Here is an 18230-nt window from a genome sequence, read left to right on the forward strand (position 1 = left end):
CCCTCCCCTACTCGTGCTCTCTCTCTCTCTCTCTCTCTCAAATAAACTTAAAAAAAATAAATAAATAACCTGAAAGGTGGAAGGAGAGACTGGAGCGGTGCACCACGGAGAACAGGAACGCCAGGGATTGCCAGCAACCAAGAGAAATTAGGAGCAGCGCACGAAACAGAATTCCCTCAGAGCCCTCGGGAAGGAAGCCACCCTGATTTCAGACCTTCTCAGCACTGTGAGAGAATGTGCCCAAATGACCTCTCCTGACTCCATTGCTCCCCGCTTCTGTCCTTAGAGGCCAGAGACACGCTCTGTCACGTCCTTCTGAAAGGTTCCTGGTGACCCACACAAGCTCCCTTGTACTATTTCGTCTGCCCCTTTCTCCGGCCCAAATCAGCGAGCGGACATGAACGCTCACAGGCTACTCATTAACACAATTCAAATCGTATTCTGTGCACACACAGTATTGGCTTCTTGGCCTCTGCGGTTCAGCTGTCAGACCACCGTCTCCTCTCCTAGTATCAATGACCTAAGGAAGCCAGAGACGGGGACATGTGGGGAGGGGGTGTCTCCTCCAACCTGAGGGGACCCGACCGATAGGCTCCAGTCCTTCTGTGCGTCTCACAGTAAATACCTCTTAAGGAAAACCAAGCCAAACTCCTAAGGAATATCTCTCCTTCTAGTCCCCGCCGGTTAGACGTGGATTTTGTGTAGGTTCGGGCCCTGGAGCGAGAGAGCCCAGTGTCAAGTCCCAGCCGCACCGGTCATGGTGTTTGTCGTCGGGGCTCAACTGCGATCTGAACGTGCTGATCCAGAGACACTCCTGGCATCCAGCGAAGGGCCCCCAAATACGAGCTATCCCATCACCGCTACTAAGCCCTCCTCCCGTTTTCCTTAGAAAGCTCCCTTATCTGACAGAAATTACCCTAGAAGATATTCTTTCCCACCTGACACAGAACCCTCCCTAAAAATGAAGTAACTGGCTGACTGACTGCTTGGACCTCCTCCAACAAGTCCGGAATTCACCCCGGGACACGCTCCTCTTGATTCTTCCGATGCGGAACCATGTTGAACTTAACGAACCACTACATACTAAGTGTTCTTCACCAAGTTCTCAGCTCTTCACAGTTCCAAGATGCATCCTCGCTTCTGCACCGAAAGGGGTTCCGGTCGTGCTCCTGACACGCGCGCCCTCTCTCTCCTGCTGAGGGGGTCCCCCCTTCCCCGTGGAAGGGCTGACCCCTCACCCACACCCCTGCCTGCGGGGTAAACTTATTCTGGCCTGGCCTGGCTCTGCTGACAAACCTCTCCGACGCCCTGAAATAAAACCCCAGGCCGGCACCGGAAGGCTCTGGCAGGCTTCGCAGGCCCCGTGAGGAGAGTCAGGAAGGCCGGTGGAAGGCCACGGCACACCGCCGACGAAACCCTCACGTCACCCCAATGTTAGCCTTGTCGGTGGCCGCTTGGTTAAAACGCAGTCAGCCCTAGACGTCGACAACGTGACAACTTTGAGGAGAAAGCGGGGAGGGAAAGGGCCCCTTTCTACCCCACTTTCTCTGCCACTTAACTACAAAAGTCAGAGCAGTTAGAGAAAACAAAGCAACTAAATGAACAATCTGAAGAAGCCACTCCACAGGAGACACAGGCCCAGAGCACGTTGCCAGGAGAAAGCCCGGCCGGCCGGCCGCTCACTGTCACTCACGGCCACGGGGCCGGGACGGTGTCCCCAGAAGGCTCCAAAGTACATCCTGGTCTACCCAGAACTGCACGCTTCGGACAGCCCGGGCTGACTTGGGGCCCCGTTCTCGCTCCCAGGGAGGTTTCAATGCCCCGCGTCAGCCCCTGTGCCAGCAGCTCACAGAACCACCCCCCAGCATCCATAGGTTGTTCCAGGCCTGCGTGTTCTCGCAGGGAAAGTTCTGCGGGGATGAGCCCTCAGGGTAACCGCCTCAAGCCCGAAGTGATGGACAGCCCTGGCAGCGACAGGCCGCTCCGGAGGTCTGTCGTGGCCTCAGGAGGCAAAAAGATGCCCCACAAGGCTTCTTTTTGAATACTGAGCACTGAGGACCTGGACGAGATTTCCTCCAGCAAATCAGCCCGGGTGGCCGTTGGCGGCTCGTGTGAAGATGCCGGGAAGCGGCTGACGGGAGGGAGACGACAGGGCAAGGAGGGAGAAAGCCCCCTGGTGATCTAGCAGAGTATCTCTTACAGATCAGGGGCTACAAAACGAAGGGCCCGTCCGCAGTCGCACACAATTTGGTAGAGAGAAGGGGGAAGAATTTACAGATAATTAACTACATTTATGTTGACGTGGTTTTCAGTTGTGGCCAAAATTCGGGCCTTGAAATTGCCTCTCTGCGCGAACTCACTCACATGTTAACTTTAATGTAACCGTATTCTTCCACAAAGTCATAAGGTCACACGCCAAACCGGCTGCGTTTCGGAGGATGTCCTACAAGTTCCTAGTAAGGGGAGAGCTACCCTCTGTGAGAAAACGTGAACCTCACATGTCAACGTCAGGAATGGCTACCAACCCACCAGCTTTCCCGAAAGAAAATCACTAACCTAAAAATAGCAGGAGACTGAGTCACAGTTAAGCACGCACATTGAATTGAGCACTTTTACAAGCCCTTACTCAAATACAGAAAGGAAGCTGGCCTCTCCCATTAGCCAAGAGCCCTGCTGAAAAGGTACTTATACTTCCTACCGGAGGACAAGGTCGAATGGGTAAAGTGCTTAGTAAAATCACAAGCAAAACGGTTTTCTCCACCGCAGAGAAACCATTCAATCCTTACCTGAGAACAAACAAAAAAATCACAAGCCAGGTGTTTCCTCTATAGAAAGCCTAGAATTTTCTAAAGGGACAGGCACTTTAATAAATATATTTGATAGCCCTACACGTGGTGTTACAAAACCTATTCTGTAATTACATTCTGTAATACCAAAAGCACATCTCAGCTTACCGGAATCCAAGAAACTCAAGTGCCCAGTTTCCTGGAGTTTTTAAGAGAAGGGTACAATTGGAGGGGCGCCTGGGTGGCTCAGTGGGTTGACGTCCAACTCTGGCTCAGGTCATGACCTCACAGTTTGTAAGTTCGAGCCCCATGTCAGGCTCTCTGCTGTCAGTGTAGAGCCTGCTTCGGATCCTCTGTCCCCCTCTCTCTGCCCCTTCCCCGCTCACGCTCCCTCTCTCAAAAATGAATGAACATTAAAAAAAAAAGCAGGGGCACAACCGGAGAGAAGAGCATCTCCGGATGTACGGCACAAAAGAAAATATCCGGGCACGTTCTGGGAACGGCACGGATGCCACCCCGTCTTCAATGTCTGCAAACAAACTGCCAGAAGGAGGAAACTGGGGACAGGGCCAGTGCTGGAGCAGAGCACAGCTACCTGGCTAACACAGCAAGGTCCACACCCTGCAATGAAAGCAATGACACATACGGCCTGCTATAACTCTGGCACCCGCCCTCCACCACGCAGGCGTCAAGAAGAAGATGTGTGAGCGGCGCTTGGGTGGCTCGCGGTTCAGTGTCTCTTTTTTTTTTTTTTTTCAACGTTTATTTATTTTTGGGACAGAGAGAGACAGAGCATGAACGGGGGAGGGGCAGAGAGAGAGGGAGACACAGAATCGGAAACAGGCTCCAGGCTCTGAGCCATCAGCCCAGAGCCCGACGTGGGGCTCGAACCCACGGACCGCGAGATCGTGACCTGGCTGAAGTCGGACGCTCAACCGACGGCGCCACCCAGGCGCCCCTCAGTGTCTGACTCTTGACTTTGGCTCAGCTCATGATCCCAGGGTTGTGGGTTCCAGCCCGGTGTCGGGCTCTGTGCTGAGCGTGGGGGAGCCTGCTTGAGAGTCTATCTCCCCTGCCCCTCCCCTGCTCGTGCAAGCACAAGAACTCTCTCTCTCTTTGAAATGAATGAATGAATGAATGAATGAATCCGTGAAGCAGATGTGTGAGAAGACCTGACCAACATGTCAAGCCCCTTGCCCTTTCCCATGGGAAAGACACTGCCCGCAGGGTTAGCTCACCAGCCCTCCGGCCCCTCCTGGCTCTGTGGTTCTCCGCTGATGAGTTCTGTCAGTTGTGGGAGAAAAGAGCTCCCCTCAGGGCTCGGCCGCCAGACCCTTTAACACAGGCCTAGAAAGCAGGAAAGGTTCTGGGCTCTTTGCCCTTCCAAGACTGAGAAGGTTCTGGAGGCAAGGGTATACAATGTGCATGGCATTTTAAGGCATGCTTTACTTATTTCTGTTTTATAAATATCTCAGATGCTGTGAGTAGAAACAGTATCGCATGCCAGCTTAGAGCGGCAGGCTTAAAGGTCACATGGATTCCATTGTGACAAATGCCCAAGTCTTAGAAGACAAACTCCACCAGCTCAATGCTGATAAATATGAAGGACTGATTCACACCCAGGCCCTTGGGTTAAAAATGAAGGCAAGGATATGATATGATGAGACAGTCACCCATCTGGTCCTAACCAAGCCAGCCACCACAGTGGGCCTCCGTGGAGGTCCGACCCAGCCTCCGCCATCAGTCCGGCTGATTCCGGGCACTCAATAGAGCCTCGTCCCCAGCTTCTAGGTCACAACCCAAGTGGAAGGATCCTAGCCGTCAGAAGAGGGAAGGGGCGCCCATGTGTCTTCACACTAGTTGCTTCTGGTGGCATCTGGAGCTATTCTCTCCTCTGGATATGCTGTGCTGTGCAACTTTGGGCAGATCACTTGCCCTCTCTGAGGGTTTTGAAGTTTTCCCTAGGAGCCCGTGTGGTATAATGTAACGATGACAGATTTTAGAATCGGATGGCCCGGGTTTGAGTTCAGGTTCCCCCAAATGATCTTAGGTGGCCCTGGGTGAAGTATCTAAGTTTATTAAAAAAAATTTTTTTAATGTTTTATTTATCTTTTTGAAAGTGAGAGAGAAATAGCATGAGCAGGAAGGGGAAGCAGAGAGAGAGGGGACAGAAGATCTGAAGTGGGCTCTGTGCTGACAGCTGCGAGCCCAGTGTAGGGCTCGAACTCACGAACCGTGAGATCATGACCTGCGCTGAAGTCAGACGCTTAACTGAGCCACCCAGGCGCCCAGAATTATCTAAGTTTTATGAAAGTTTGCTTTTTCTTCTATAAAATGGGGGAGGGGAGGTTACACACAGGTTATTAAGGGAAAGCTGTTAATGAAATTATGTAGATAAAAGAAGCTTTATAATTATAAAATACCCACAGATATACTCAAGATAAGGTTTGTAAGATGCCTTGAGCTTTTTAGAGGAAAGCTGCCTTATTAAATATTTCAAGATTATAAAAATGTTAGTTTTAAAGCAATAGCTAGGGACTTTTAATACGTGAAGAGCATGGAATTGGTCCCTCAGGCTTTCCTGAGCTTGGCTTTATCAGATCCTTCTACAGAAGACACTGAAATAGCTAAAAAAATAAAAATTCAAAAGCTCTAAGATGGAAAGGGCAACCCTCTGGATTGATATTTTCGGGGTCTTGGCTAAATAGATTCTTTTTCAAAGCAAAGAGCCCGAAGCAGGTTCACGCCCTCAAGTCTTCCCGTCTCCTCAGACATCGACACAAACATCTCACTGTTGTTCTAGGCCTCACCCGGTCTGGCCTCCTACTCGGGAAGCGAGCTTTCTCAGCCTTCCATTGTGGGCAAGTCCCAACTGCTGCCCTCGTCACCCAGCGGCCTCCTCCTTGGGTTTCTGTCTACACCTCGCCCGTATCAGCCACGCGTCTGCTCCGAGCCCACCCCGGTCTCCCTCCACCCAACGCCGTAAGATACCGCGCACCACAGGGCCTCAGCCGCCAGCTCACTTTATAGGGGTTCCTCCTCTCCTGAGCTTCCCCCATGGGCACATGTCTCCTGAGAGATAAGGAACCAGCCATCAAGGAAGATTTTTTTCATCAGAAATGAGGGAACTGCTTCTCCATAACTGGGAAAGAGAGTGAGCCCGTTTCTCAAAAATTGATTTACTGGTATAAGCTGGGAGCACCCTCATGGATACAGCAGTGGTTTGTCCCACCCCCCCCCACCCCCCCAACACACACACACACACACACCTCGTCCTCCACCAACCCCTGGAAAAAAAAGTGTGTCAATACCACAGGGGGTGGGGAGGGTGTGATGCAAATCCACACCCCCCTTCTGACATTCCACGCTGTTCTCCATGGGTACCAAAGGCATTAGCTTCATTCTAAGCTCGGGGAGGACTATGAAAGTACAGGTAATACGTGGCATCCATGAAGTAACTGGAAAACAGTGCGAATCCATGTGTATTTAAGTATGAAATCCTAAAGTCCAACTATAGATACTGGAGGAATTCAAACAAAGGAAGCAGAAGGAAGAAGGAGGTGGACCCCTAGCTAGGGGTCCCAGGCTGGGCTCCCAGGCTGAACCAAGGCCCAAGAAGGCCGGACAGTCAGGAGGCCGGCAGACAGGGCAAGAGGGTGGGGTCTGGGAGCCGAGTGAGTGAGTCATTACGGAATGAAGCTTCAGGCCTTTACTTACGAGAAGATGGCGCCACACACGTGTGGCCTTGGCCGTGCGTGCCGTGCAGGTACATGAAGGTCTGAGTGCACGAGGCAGTGGGTGTGAGCATTTATCTGGCTCCGTGCAACCTGATCCATGGGATGTTGGACAAGCATTGTCATTCACCATTCGAACATCATGGCACGCCCTCGATGGCATCCAAATAGTTTTCTGGTTGTTTTTTTTTTAATATACTTCACACACGATGTTACCACCAAATAGTCTTGTACGACCTGCTGAGCTACACAGGAATCTTCATTTGGGGGCCCATCCCCTTAAGGCCCTAACAACCACACCACCTCCCACGCTTCCATTTTGCAAACACCCTTTCATAACGAGAAAATCTGTAAGCCTCGTCGCGACATGAAAGTAACGATTCATCTTCCTTTCGTCTCTGTTGGGGATTCCACGCCCTTCTAATACCACCCTTGTGTGAATTCTACACAAGTTTAAATTTAACGGCGGCGAGCACGCAGCGGGGGCACTCTACACGTTTACTGTCCGAGTCTGTGGGAAGGCCTGACACCTCACCATCCGGGTCCCTTGAGCAGAATTTTTTTTTTTTTTTAATGATTTTTTTTTTTTTAATTTTTTTTTCAACATTTATTTATTTTTGGGACAGAGAGAGACAGAGCATGAACGGGGGAGGGGCAGAGAGAGAGGGAGACACAGAATCGGAAACAGGCTCCAGGCTCTGAGCCATCAGCCCAGAGCCCGACGCGGGGCTCGAACTCCCGGACCGCGAGATCGTGACCTGGCTGAAGTCGGACGCTTAACCGACTGAGCCACCCAGGCGCCCCAAGCAGAATTTTCTTACAAGGAGATTATGACACTAGGCTGAGAGGCACGGGTCTTTGTGAGTAACGGCCGCACTAGCGCGGAGCAAGGGAAAAAAAACTCAGCGTGCCCTGGGCTGGCAGCCGTTTTTGGATATTTTAAAGAACATCTCAGAGTTCAGGCAAATCATCATCCATCTAAATGAAAGTTTTCCACTTTCCATCACTCAGAGAAGCTATTGTCTGATGCCATATTTCTTTTACCTTTCCCCCCGTTTGTCTGAAACGTATCTTAGTAAGTTCAAGGAGCTCTAAATCAATCGACTTCAGAAACTGCTTACACATAAAGAGAAGTCAAAGCCCAAACAGGCTGTTCTGGGTAGCAGAAGGAAGCAAAGGCACCCAAAGAGAAGGCAGACAGAAAGCTGCCTACTGATTGTTGGTATTCAGATAAATCCTGAAATACCTCTAGAAGACTCACAATTTTGGGGCACCTGGGCAGCTCAGCCGGTTAAGCATTCAGCTCTTGGTTTCGGCTCAGGTCATGATCTCACAGTTTGTGGGTTCAGCCCCACGGCGGGCTCAGTGTGGAGCCTGCTTGGGATCCTCCCTCTCTCTGTCCCTCCCCCGCTCGTGCTTGTGTTCTCTCTCTCTAAAAAGTAAATAAACTCAAAAAAAAAAAAAAAAAAAAAGAAGAAGATCTACAGAAGACTTACAATTTCTGCTAATGTACTCCGAAACAGCCAGTGCAACAAAATCGTCTATGGTATTTTCCAACTGGCATGAATTTATGACATAATCCAGCAAATATAAATTTGTTGGTTTTTTTTTAATTTTTTTTTTTAACGTTTATTTATTTTCGAGACAGAGAGAGACAGAGCATGAACAGGGGAGGGGCAGAGAGAGAGGGAGAGACAGAATCCGAAGCAGGCTCCAGGCTCTGAGCCATCAGCCCAGAGCCTGACGCGGGGTTCGAACTCACAGACCGCGAGATCGTGACCTGAGTTGAAGTCGGACGCTTAACCGACTGAGCCACCCAGGCGCCCCCAGCAAATATAAATTTGAAAACGATTAATCCTAAATTAACCTGGATCGAAATGTTGGTGGAATTACAACACAGGGATCTTTTTTGGCATCTAAGGGAAACGGAAAATCCCTCCTCAAACATCTATGGCATCTGATACATGTCGGTGTAAATAGGTCAGAACAATTGTGGTTACAAAGACTTCTACTTCATCGAGATGCTTTCTGTGGGTGTGCACTGATGGGGTGGTGAGGCCACGCACAGCAGGGTGGGGAAATTCACAGGCTTTGGGGACAGATAGACCTGGCCTGAATGGCAACTGTACCATTTACTGACAATGTGACTTCGGGCAAGCTTCTTAACCTCTCTGCTCCTCGGTTTCCTGACCCATTAAGTGGGGCATAATAAGAGTGTCCTGTGATTACATTCAATAATTAAAAACTCCAACACAATGTGAACTTGGCAGTGGTGTCCTCACCAGAGGAGGGGCTTGGCTTCTGCAACAAGGCTAGAGAATCCCAGTCCAGAGCCAAACGTCCAGATCTACAAGCCTGGTTAGTCCAGCTCCCAGACTTGCCTGGGAGCGATCATGACCGGTCCAATCTAACCGTCTTCTACAGGTGACGAGTGGATCATACGTGGACACACCTGTGTTCCCATCCCAGCCCATTAGTTTCTCTGTCAGCCACCCAGAGAAAATATTGTTTGTAAACCACAGGTTAGGGTGTGACGACCCTCACCTTGGGCCCCTGGGGTGTTCTCTGGCTGATGTTAACAAGTCACTGTATCTTGAAAACAAAGGAGGAGAACCAGATGATACTAAATATTCCTACGCGTGTAACTCTAATCAAATGCTTGTGATTGAAATACATCAGTTATTCCTCAAGCAAGTCACGAAATGCACTAAAGCTGACAGCGGAGACCAATTACATAATGTACTGTTTACAAGAGTGCGTCCTCAGACACTCCCTCATTTGAGTTGGTATTCAAAATAGTTCTGTGAGTTATTATTAATGCAAGTGAGGAAACTGAGGCCCAGGGACCCTCCCAGTGCCAGGCTGTGGGTAAGGCTCTAGGAATACAAAGACGTGAGGCACCTACCCATCTCAGAGGCTCTTTGTAGAGCTGGACAGACCCCAACTACTTTAGCCCCGTCGATAGGTGCTCTCTGAGCCTCTTCCATCCAGAGAGAGCCTTAAAAAAAAAAAACCTGCATTCCTCTTAGAAGCTCTTTGGTGGCAAAGTGAAGATTTCTCTGGCAATTTCACTGCAACACCCAGCTTTCTATGTAAAGTCAATAAATAGACTGATGAGTGATATTAATGATAGACTAAGGGAAAGGGGTTGTGTTTTCCAAATTGGGGAGAATATCCTCGGTTGTAAGCTACTTGGCATTTCCCATCATCTTGCTATTTAGGAGGGCACATTTTTCAATGTCACGGACAAGAAAGAGAAAGCACTTTATTTACGTGATCAGAATAGAGAAGGGCATTGCAGCCAAGGCATTTGGAAGCTAGAAGCTAAAAGTCCATGGTGGGAGCACAGTTCAGGCCACACAGGGAGCTAGCTGTGAGGGCCTGGAGGCTCACCAGGCATTTATGGAAAGTGACCTCGGGGCCAAGCAAGGGCTGATGGTGGGGCTGATGGTGGGGCAGAAGGTCCGGCCCCCATGGAAGGCCCAGACGGCAGCGGCCCAGCAGAGAGAGAGCTCAACAAATGTTTGCTGAACAAATGAACGGCTCCAGTGCAATCACATACTCCTAGGCATGTTGGGTTTCCCTCAACTTTTAGAGGGAATAATGTCATAACTGCATACCTGAGAAAGTTAATAGGATACCAAACAATGCACGTGGACATTTGCTAAGAAGCATCATTCCACGTTAACTGAACAAAGCGAGAGAGAGGACCCCATGCACAATACGCTGCCAGTTATACAAAAAAGAATGGTCGGGGCGCCTGGGTGGCTCAGTCGGTTGAGCGTCCGACTTCAGCTCAGGTCATGATCTCACTGTTCGTGAGTTCGAGCCCCACGTCGGGCTCTGTGCTGACAAGCTCGGAGCCCGGAGCCTGTTGCAGATTATGTGTCTCCCACTCTCTGCCCTTCCCTCGCTCATGCTCTCTCTCTTTCTCGAAAACGAATAAACATTAGGAAAAAAAAATAAAAATAAATAAACTTAAAAAAACAAACAAACAAAAAAGAACCACAACGTGGCACTTTAGACACAAACAAATGAAGACCTCACAGAGTCAAAGAACAACTTCCAGGACTGGCTCATATCACTCTAAGATACTACAACTGCATTATCAACGCTGTGTAGTCCACACCACCTTAAAACACCAGGCACAAACCCACACCAAACGATGCTACAGGGAGGTCAGCCAGGCTACATGAACGGCCTGGTTTCCCAGCACTGTTTAAGGAACCCGGAAAAGTGGAACCTCCTTGACCAAGTCCTCTTCTTCAGGCTCTCTCCAGGCCATGATTCCATTCCCACTAGCTCAAGCTTTTTAGCATTCCAAACCCGTTCTGTTTATCCCGGGACACCGACCTTCCCATATTTTTGGTATTAAAATATCTTTTCTTTTTAAAAAAAAATTTTTTTTAACGTTTATTTATTTTTGAGACAGAGAGAGACAGAGCATGAACAGGGGAGGGTCAGAGAGAGGGAGACACAGAATCTGAAACAGGCTCCAGGCTCTGAGCTGTCAGCCCAGAGCCCGACGCGGGGCTCGAACTCACGGTCCGTGAGATGGTGACCTGAGCTGAAGTCGGACGCTCAACCGACTGAGCCACCCAGGCGCCCCTAAAATATCTTTTCTTAAAAGATGGCAACAATAGGGGTGCCTGGCTGGCTCAGTCTGCAGAGAGTGTGACTCTTGATCTCGGGGTTATGAGTTCAAGCCCCATATTGGGTGCAGAGCTTACTTAAAAATAAATAAATAAACAAACAAGTAAATAAATGAAAAGATGGCAACATAGGAGAGGACAGGGCTTTTTTGGTTTCTTACCTGAAAAGATTAACATGTGGCAATCCTATGTTGGACTTCCTGATTTTTCGTGCTCTGACACGAGTAAGTGAATAGCACATAAATACATACCAGGGGTGAGTGTGCACAAATGGGGCGATTTTCAACATTTCTCTCTCTGTTACCCTCAGGAGGCTGGAAAAAGCACAACTGATAAAGCCACTCCCTTGTATCACGTAACATGTATCTACGGTATGACTGACAGATAATGTGGACTCCCAGCACTGAGCAAAGACCAGAAAGTAATGACTCCAGATTAGACTGGCTAACTAAGATCTTGGAGATTCAATTCGATTTCACGGTGACTCCAAATTAGACTCAGAGGGGGGTGCCTGGGTGGCTCAGTGAGTTAAGCATCTGACTTTGGCTCAGGTCATGGTCTTGCGGTTCTTGAGTTTGAGCCCCACGTCAGGTTCTGTGCTGACAGCTCAGAGCGTGGACCCTGCTTCAGATTCTGTCTGTCTGTCTGTCTGTCTCTCTCTCTGCCCCTCCCTGCTTGTACTCTGTCTCCATCTCTCTCTCTCTCTCTCTCAAAAATAAATAAACAAACAAACAAAGTTTCAAATTAGACTCAGAGGTAAATAAAAGCAAGATGAAGATTCAGATACATTTGAAGAGGGAAACAGAACAGGCAAGACCTGGGAGCCACAGAAGACCAGAAGACCGTGTTTAATTCAGTGCAGTTATATAGAACATAAGCGCAGCCCTAGAAAATTCAAATATGAAGAACCCCAAAATTCCCTTCTTAGAGTCACTGCCGGAGAAAGCTTGGCCAGGCCGTGTCGGGTTCGGACCTTGGAAATGGTAAAGTGATTTAGAGAATTTGGGAAACACTGTTAAGGAGAACAACAAAAATTATATTCCCGAATGTTGCTTTAGGAAAGATGCTTGATGGAGGCACAGGTGGGAGAGCTGGTTTTTCCTGGGCTGAGAGACAAGGGGTGGGGCACTTAGCAAAGCTACCCAAACAGGAAGTCCGGTAGTGAGGTGCACAGGTCCTTCCTGATGCTCAGGGGCAAGGACAAACAGAGCCCGTGCTACGGTGCAGGAGACAGGGCTAGGCGTGACAGAGGTGCTGACATGTGTATCACGAAGGTCCAGGAGTCTTCCCTGGAGACCAGAGAAAACACAGCAAGCTTCCCCTGGCAATTCCAGCACATTGTGCCCTGAGGGCAAGGTGAAGGGCCAAGGGTCACTGTTCTCATCCTCCAATGCTCCCACTCTCCCTTCATAGGATGACCTTTAGGAGAAGCCCTCCACCTCACCTGGCCTCTTCTCAGGCTTAGAGCTACAAGATGCAGAGAAGAACCAGAGCTGCCCCTAAATATCCACAAAATGTGTTAGGATCTCCATGCAAAGCTGCTGCCTAAATAAGATGGTCCTTAGCATCCTTCGCAACAGAAAGCAGACAGCTGAAATAGACCACCTCCGTAAAAAAAATGCCCCTGAGGGTCGCGCGCCTGGGTAGCTCGGTTGGTTAAGCTAAGTGATCGACTCCTGATTTTGGCTCGGGTCAGGGTCTCACGGTCAGTCGTGAGTTCGAGCCCTGCGTTGGGCTCTGTGCTGAGCATGGAGCCTGCTTCGGGTTCTCTCTCTCCGTCTCTCTCTCAAAACAAATAAACAAACATAAAAAAAAAAAAAAAGCAAGGTTCCAAATAGCATGTATAGTATGCTACCGTTTGTGTGCAAGGGAAGGGGATACTCATGATGAATTCGCTGCTAGACGTATAAAACATCCTGGCTGTGCATGGAACACCTCTGGAGGATGAAGAAATCAGTAACGCTGGTGGAAAACATTAGGTGGCAGGGGTCAGGGGTGGACCGAGAGGAGTCTACGGTCTCTTCTTTGGTGCCCTTCAAAACGTTTTCTTTCATCCTGCGTTACCGATTTTTCGAATTTGAATTAAAAACCGTTAAAAATGTTCTCAACGTGAAATGACAACAAAACCGTCTGTATGCAGCAAACCGAACACACGTGTTCCTCCGGACAGCTGTTTTCCCGGCACACACCACATGCTCCGCTTGTTGAACTGAATGAACCCCTTCTTAAAGACGACAAGAGAAAATCAGAAACAAGGCAAACCCATGGGTATCAACGTTCCGGTTCTCTAGTAAGCTCTTTACCTGTCTGCTACTCCACTGTGACAAAAGATGAGAAAATGGGGCCCTTGTGTAACAAGCCTTGCAAGCAGCAGGATCCCAGGCACCAGCTTCACAGATAACGACGGGTCTGATCATCTGTCCGCGCACCAGCCATTTCATAAAAAGAAATCACTTAATCCAAAAAACATGATGCCCTGGAACCAAGACAACACAAATAAATATGCAGATATGAAAAATGATCCTGGAGGGAGATGACGTCAGCGTGCACAATGACATCGACACAAAAATAGCAGCACAGGGGTTAAAAATGTCCACGGGGGGCCAAAAAGGTCGGGACATGAAAAGCTCCTACAAAATTCTCATGCCAGACCACATCAAGAGGCAGCCTGAACTTCCAGCGCTCTGTTCCTGGGGATAGTTTGGCCCAAAATGGGACCAGAAGGCTGAAACACCGCATGCACCGGTCATCTACACGCTCAAATTGGTCAAGGAGTACTCAAAACCCACGCTGCAATAAAAACCAGAATAATGTTAGCAGTAGATCACAGCAGAAATTCTGCCACATGAAATTCTATTATTTTGGAAGTCTCCCTGCTAGGGTTTTTAATAAAGAACCAGGTTTTAGGCAAAAGGGAAGCCAGACTCCACTTCTGTCTTCCACAGGACCAAAGAAATTACCTCATGTTCTGGGCAGAGGGGAACCACCATATTCATTGTGGGCTCTTTCAGAGATTACCAGGAGGAAGATGTAAGTGGAAGAATTAAGGAGTAACTGAGAATGAGAAGCCTTAGGCAGGAAAAGAAAGGTGGGGGGAAAGGGGCCCATATTAACACACAAAGGAACAAAAACAATTATTCTAAGATGGCTGAGCTCTAGAATGTCCAAAACAAAAAACCCAAACTCAGAATCAACTCTTAAGAAGGTGTCGATCAATGAATATGATAATCTTTGGTTCATTCTAGAAAACGCATAAAAACAGAGAAGGTAAAACCAAAAGTGACCAGATTCCTGCCAGAAATAAAGGTGACTGGTTATCTTCCAATTAGAAAGGAATTGGCTGTGGCGCCTGGGTGGCTCAGTCAGTGAAGTGTCAGCCCCTTGGCTCCAGCTCAGATCATGATCTCATCGGTTTGCGAGATTGAGCCCGCGTCGGGCTCTGCGTGGACAGAAGGGAGCCTGCTTTCCATCCTCTCTCTCTGCGCCTCCCCTACTTGCTCTCTGTCTCTCTCTCTCTCAAAATAAATAAATAAACTTAAAAAATAAAAAAAGGGATGGGACGCCTGGGTGGCTCAGTCTGTTAAACGTCCGACTTCGACTCAGGTCATGACCTCGCGGTGCGTGGGTTCGAGCCCTGCGTCAGGCTCTGTGCTGACAGCTCAGCACCTGGATCCTGCTTCGGATTCTGTGTCTCCCTCTCTCTCTGATCCTCCCCCTGCTTGCTCTCTCTCTGTTTCACCCTCAAAACTAGATAAAGAATAAATTTTTTTTTTCTTAAATAAAAATAAAAAAAGGGAACTGGCTGGCAAAGTGAGATAAGATATATTTATCAGAACCATGAGAGCAATAATGGGAAGGAAAGAGAACTGTCCCAACTAAAACGAGAGGAAAAGTCATTCCACTGCACTTTCTCGTTTATTTCAAGCCCGAGAAAAGAACTGGGAAAACATGGGAAAACCAGTGAAGAAGCTACATTCCCAGCAGAAATCAGTCACACGCTTGTGCTTCTGCCGAGGAAGACAGGCGCTGCGGGTGCTCCCCCTGCTCCAATGACTAAGTAACTTGCTTAAATGCATTTGACACACGATCCTTGAACTTCCAAAAAGCACTTAATACAGTGGCTCATGAAATCTTCATCTAAAAATGTTCATCCATTTATAATCAAGCTGCATCACCCTGACAAATGGGCAGGAGGGCCGCACAGAGAGGGAACAGATATTTGGAAGGATGCCGTCAAGATTGGTATTATCAGGGACTTTGTTGATCACTCGGAAGGATTTCTTCCTCCCTTTTTTAAAGAGAATAAAAGAGATCTGTGGTCTAAATGCAGTGTAATTACAAAGGGAGGACTAACAGAGGAAATGAATTACATGATTCAATAAAAGAAAAAAAAATTTTTTTAATGCAATGTGACTTAGAAACCCCCACAGATGTCTCTGTTACAATGAAATCTGGAATACGTTTGATGACTTGGGGGCAGGGGGAACAGGGAAAAAAATTAGCTCCTGACAGAAAATATTGGATGGTAGATATGGGGGGAGGGGGTGGAAAAGGCAACTGAACATCAAATTTAGCAAATCAAGAGTGGTTACTATGTGCCAGGCACTGTTCTAAATGCTTCAGATACAGTAACTCATGTAAACCTCAAAACAACCTTCTAATCTAAGTACCATTATTATTCCTGTTTTATAGGTGAGCAAACACAGGCACAGAGACATTAATTAACTGGTCAAAGGTGACATATTGTAAGACGTAGGGCTAGGATTCCAATCCAAAATCTGTGCTCCTAACCCTTCTGGCTTCCCCTAGAATTTAAACACTGAGAGGGTCAGAGAAATATGAGTCAGGCATTGGCTAAATCCAGGGTTAGCAGATCACCCCTTAGTCACGGCTCCGTGATGACCAGTCAGCCCTGTGACCTCTGCGGGCCTTAGTTTCCTCACCTGTGCATTGAAAAGCTAGATTAGGCGAGCTCTAACCAAGGGTTCGGCAGCTCTAAGCTGCCCCAAATCTATGCCGACGGTCTACGGTATATGGCCTGGTCTGCTTTCCGACCAGGATATTCAAAGATTATTTCATCCTAAAACAGGCAGCAAGTTGTATTAAGGTTCTTTCTCTGCCTCCTGACCTTCAGAAGATTATTATGTCCCCTCCATTCAGGCAAATGACAGAGAGTAATGAAAGGGGTACTGTACGGTTTCTCTTCTGGACTCGACTTAATGCGGTTGTAATGAAATGGCCCTCGAAAAGCTCTCGCTGCAGACCACGTGAACTGTGCTAAACCTACCAATCCCGGGCCCCTCTCAGGAGCCAGTTCTTGGAATCTAACCTCCCATCTGGCTATGGGAATGCAGGTGAAATTGACACACTGGAGGTGGAGCAACCAAAAGAGAGGAATTGGGGAGATGATGACATGGAGGGCAAGGGAATCCCAGTTACAGAGTTTCGCGGTGGCTAAATAAACCTTATCTTCTTGGCATACTCCATTCTCTTTGCTAACACCCACTCTTCAGAGTTGAGACCACAAAATGCATTATGGTGAATTCAACACCCACTTCCAAACTAACAGACCCCCAGAAATATCCTTCTCAAGCTGGGCCTTAAAGGTCACCCAGAGTGCATCTGTGAGTGAAGGAGGACCTTCCAGGTGGGTCATGCAGTCCCCCTTTGAGAGTCCTTTCTAAGCATCCCTGACAGGTGGCTGTCATCTGGCCTCTGCCTGGACACTTCCAAGGTCGAGGCACTGGCTGCCTTGCCGGACAGGCAGCCGCCTGCGCTGCTGGACAGCTCTCTGTAGGGAAAGCCCACGAAGCGCCTAGAACAGTGCCTGGCGTGGGGCCAAGCTCAGTAAGTGCGCCTCCAACTGGGTCAAAAGCTGCCTCCTTACAACTTGAACCCACCGATCCATGGTGCACCGCTGGAGCCCTGCAACGCAGAGGCCCCTCGGATATCCGGGGCTGTAAACAGGCCCCTCGGCCCTCTCCTTCCAGGGGCGGATCCCAGACCTCCATCACCAGGCCTGGGTCGGCAGACCCCCTCCCCAAACCCCAGAGGTCCCAAGAGTGAGCACCAATGGAGAGACAGCCGGCAGGGAGGCCGCAGTCAGGGATGCCCCAACCTCGGTACCCGGGGCAGGAGGGGACAAAGAAGAGCTTTCAGAAAGGCGTATCCCACGCGCCGCGGTCCAGGCTGCCTCCCTCCCAGCCACTGGGCGAGCCGGCCCTCGGGATCCCCGCGGCGCCAGGTGACAGGCCCCGGAGGATCCGAGGCGCAGGCAGCGGCGCGATGGGCCGAGCCACGACGGGGACCTCGGGGCTCAGGGATCTGGCCCGACGGATCGTGGGAGCGATCCCGGCTTAGCGGAGCTCGCCGGGCCGTGGCTTTACCTGCGCGTGGTTGACTACCGCGTCCTGGTTTGCCCCTAGCCGGGTTCCCGAAGCTCCGCGGCTGCCGGCGGCGCTCATGGAAATGCAGCCGGAACCCCTGGCCAGCGCAGCTCCCGCCGCTACCGGCCCCGCCCAAGCAACTGCCGCCACGCCCCTGACGACCGCTTCTGCCACGCCCCTGACTCGGAACCCGCCCGCTCATTGGGCGGCCAAGCCGCTGCTCTAGGAGCCCCGCGCGCTCATTGCACCCGGCGGGAAATCCATTGGTCAGCGGAGCTGCTTCTCAGGGTGGAGGCGGGACCCTCGGCGAGGAACTCCTCCACAGTTGGTTACCTTTGACGTCTTTAGCCTGTGGGCTGAGACGCTATTGGATGAGACCAGTGCGGAGGGAGTGGGGAAAGAGGGAGGTGGGCTAAAAGATGCGTCGTGTTTGCTGTTGATGGGGGCGGGGTGCAGAAAGGGAGACAATTGTGACCGCGAGCTTGTTTGGGGGCCGGGTAAGGTCAGGTGTCTTGTGAATTGAGCGGAGGGAGGCCAACTGGTGGTTAGCTCAGCTGCAGAATCTGGTGGCTCCAGGCCTACCGACTAACTCACCTGTAGCCCAGAACACAGCCCAAGACACCGGTCATAACCGGGAGAGGAAGGAGGTTGGTGAATCACCGAGCCGCAAAG

The 18230-nt window shown here is 49.7% G+C and overlaps 1 protein-coding gene across 3 annotated transcripts in view; it reads right to left on the reverse strand.

The window, feature by feature from the left end:
• The window catches only part of ABHD2 (abhydrolase domain containing 2, acylglycerol lipase), a 106265-nt gene extending 88561 nt beyond the window's left edge, over positions 1–17704 (reverse strand). For 2 of the 3 annotated variants that reach the window (XM_047863300.1, XM_047863298.1), the window contains exon 1: positions 17559–17704. The gene's annotated coding sequence lies outside the window, so the exon portion shown is untranslated. Of the gene's footprint in view, positions 1–13475; positions 13649–17558 lie in introns of all 3 variants that reach the window. The other variant, XM_047863299.1, reaches the window with a different exon arrangement.
• Positions 17705–18230: the final 526 nt, after the last annotated feature.

The sequence above is a fragment of the Prionailurus viverrinus genome, chromosome B3 (genome assembly GCF_022837055.1).
Source record: "Prionailurus viverrinus isolate Anna chromosome B3, UM_Priviv_1.0, whole genome shotgun sequence".
Lineage (NCBI taxonomy): Eukaryota > Metazoa > Chordata > Mammalia > Carnivora > Felidae > Prionailurus > Prionailurus viverrinus.